At 47.3% G+C, this 3,372-nt stretch overlaps 1 pseudogene; it reads right to left on the bottom strand.

Moving 5' to 3' along the window:
• Nucleotides 1-212: 212 nt before the first annotated feature.
• Nucleotides 213-938, bottom strand: LOC104985165 (annotated as a pseudogene).
• Nucleotides 939-3,372: the final 2,434 nt, after the last annotated feature.

The following is a 3,372-nucleotide window of genomic DNA, read 5'->3' as shown; positions in this document are numbered from 1 at the left end:
TTAGGTTAAATGTTTAAAAAAAAAAAAAAAAGGAGGGTTTGGAGGGGGATGTCATTAAGGCAGCAAAATAGTCTCTATTAAAAACTGGAGGAAGTCTCCAGTCTCCAGTCTTTGAAGCCTGAGAGACCGAGGCAGAGGTCACACTCCAGGATTCGAAGGAAGGGAAATGTCAGTATCTCCTCTCTTGGTTCTGATGCAGCCATTCCCATTGCTCACCCTGGGTCACCGTGTAGATAAGAGTGCCTCTGGACTCGAAGTCAGAGATTCGCTGGTGTGGGTTAAAAGTCAGCATCTCTAGCATCTCTGGAGTAGCTGTGCTCCAGACTCCTCAGCCTCGGGTACCAGCAACTAGGGGCTCCAGGCCCCCTGGGGGAAAGGGCTCCATGGGGCAGAGACACTTCTCAGGGCCTGTCATCCTCAAAGATTTTGCCTAACTGGTCAGCTTCAGAGGTTCTGCAAAAGAGAGGCCTTTGAGGAAACATCTCTGCGGAGATACGGCCAACGTTCCCCATGTCCACAGGTGTTGAATACGTAGGCAGTAAAAGAACTTCTGGAGTTCAGGGTACCAGACTATAACAAGTATAGATGTAAGTGCCAGCTGGAAGCTGCAGATTCTGGCCAGGCCACAGTCAGCCAGCTCGACGGTTCCACCACTTGTCACTTGAATGTTCTCTGCTTCACGTCTTGGTGAATGAAAAAGTGGGCATGAAGGAAATCTAAGCCTCTTAGAAACTGGTGCCTCAGACCCTTGATGGCCTCCACGGGTAAGCCTGGTGGGGGTGCCTTGTCCTGGACCACAGGTCTTGATCCACATATTCACACACCAGGATCACTTTGGTCTCCCGATCAGTTCAGGCTGTGGCACAGGTGTCCAGTAGGCCCCCTCCAGGGCACTCATATGCTCTTGAGGGCTGCAGAGTGGCCACTGCGGGGATCATGGGCCTTGTACTCCATCCCATGGGCACCAACACTAATCTCAGCGACTGGCTCATTTTGAAGGGTAGCCATTCTCAAACCAGAGGAGAGCCCTGCCCCATGTTTAGAGGTACAGGGGCAGCCTGTTATCAGGGCCCTGAAGTCAGTTCCTGCGGTGCCATACACTTGAGCTCTGTCCTGGGTAAGCAGTTGGATGCTCAGTTCTGTTCAGTTCAGTCACTCAGTCATGTCCAACTCTTTGCGACCCCGTGGACTGTAGCTTGCCAGGCTTCTCTGTCCATCATCAGCTCCTGGAGCTTTCTCAAACTCATGTCCATGGAGTAGGTGATGCCATCCAACCATCTCATCCTCTGTTGTCCCCTTCTCCTCCTGCCTTCAATCTTACCCAGCATCAGGGTCTTTTCCAATGAGTCAGTTCTTCACATCAGGTGGCCAAAGTATTGGAGTTTCAACTTTAGCATTAGTCTTTCAGTGAATATTCAGGACTAATTTTCTTTAGGATTGACTGGCTTGATCTCCTTGCAATTGGGGATCAACTATCACCCCATGGGTCTACTATAGACACAGGCCAACTAAAGCCGTCCCCTTTACCACCACCCTCACCAAGTGACCAGCTGCCCAGCCATTCCCTCATTGATCTAACCCCTTTGTCTTTGTTTTTGGCTGTGTTGTCCCCTCAGGATACAGGCGGAGAAAGCAATGGCACCCACTCCAGTACTCTTGCCTGGAAAATCCCATGGATGGAGGAGCCTGGTAGGCTACAGTCCATGGGGTCGCTAAGAGTCGGACACGACTGAGCAACTTCACTTTCACTTCTCACTTTCATGCATTGGAGAAGGAAATGGCCACCCACTCCAGTATTCTTGCCTGGAGAATCCCAGAGACGGGGGAGCCTGTTGGGCTGCCGTCTATGGGGTCGCACAGAGTCAGACATGACTGAAGCGACTTAGCAGCAGCAGCAGCAAGGCATGCAGGATCTTAGTTCCCTCGCCAGGGATAGAACCTGGGCCCCCTGCAGTGGAAGCTTGGAGTCCTAACCATTGGACCCCAGAGAATTCCCCCTAATCCCTTCATTTTAAATATATAAACATTGGATGGAAAAATAAATGCCAAAATAATTGCAGGATTTAAATAAGCCTAGAATTGCCTGAAAAATAGTTGTGTTCTTCGGGAAGCGTTTTTCCTCTGTCTGATCAGGAAACAGAGGGATGTCTCACCGCTTGACCTGGTGGCCTGGAATTCCCTTTCAGCCCTGGAATGCCCTAATTTTCATTTCTGGTTAACTAAGTTTAGTGAGAATTCAAAACACTGATTAAGCCCAGAAGACCTGGTTTGTATTTGAAAGTTTGGAAGCCATGCTTTCCGGTTTGGCAACTCTTGCACACCATGAAGTTTATACAATTTGACATAATAATATAATTTCCTGCAAGTATCCAAAAGATACATGTGATACTGTGATTTATAGTAAGAATTTGGCCTTTATTCTGTTCCTGGTGCAGATTCCTAAAACCCTTGGAATGTCCTAAGTGATTGAAAACAATAAAGGTGTCTTTGTTATGTTAATGAGGTAACTTTCAAAATACCGCCAGATAACCTAAGAATGGGGGCTGATTGCCAAGGGAATCAACCTTATGATTTTGTGTCTGAGTTTTCAGTCTGGTCCTTACAACCCTAACTTTAACCCTCCACCTCCTGGGAGGGGAAAGGAGCTAGAGATTAAGTTCCCTCACCAATGGCCAATGATTTAATTAATCATGGCTGTGTAATGGGGCCTCATAAAAATCCAAAAGGATAGAGTTCAGAGAGCTTCTGGACTGATGAAGTGCTAGGAGGATGGTGTGCTTTGAGAGGGTATGTGAGTTCCACAGCCCTTCCCTCATACCTTGCCCTACACATCTCCTCCATCTGGCTGTTCATCTGTTGTTGTTCAGTCGCTAAGTTGTATCTTTGTGACTAAATAAATGGACTGTAGAATGCCAGGTTTCCCTGTCCTTCACTATCTCCCAGAGTTTGCTTGAATTTATGTTCATTGAGTCGGTGATGCCATCCAACCATCTCATCCTCTGTCACCCTCCTTCTCCTCTTCCCCTCAATCTTTCCCAGCATGAAGGTCTTTTCCAATGAGTTGGCTTTTTGCATCAGGTGGCCAAAGTATTGGAGCTGCAGCTTCAGCATCAGTCAGTCCTTTCAATGAATATTCAGGGTTGATTTCCTTTAGGATTGAGTGGTTTGATCTGCTTGCTGTCCAAGGGACTCTCAAGGGTCTTCTCCAGCACCAAAGTTCGAAAGCATCAATTCTTTGGCCTCAGCCTTCTTTATGGTCCAATTCTCACATCTGTACATGACTACTGAAAAAACCATAGCTTTGACTAGACATACATATGCTCATCTATATCCTTCATAATATCCTCTATAATATGCTACCTTATAATTACC

This window comes from Bison bison, unplaced genomic scaffold, assembly GCF_000754665.1.
Source record: "Bison bison bison isolate TAMUID 2011002044 unplaced genomic scaffold, Bison_UMD1.0 scf7180017864039, whole genome shotgun sequence".
In the NCBI taxonomy this organism is placed as follows: domain Eukaryota; kingdom Metazoa; phylum Chordata; class Mammalia; order Artiodactyla; family Bovidae; genus Bison; species Bison bison.
The sequence above is the reverse complement of the archived record's forward strand: the minus strand, read 5'-3'. Positions and strand labels throughout refer to the sequence as shown.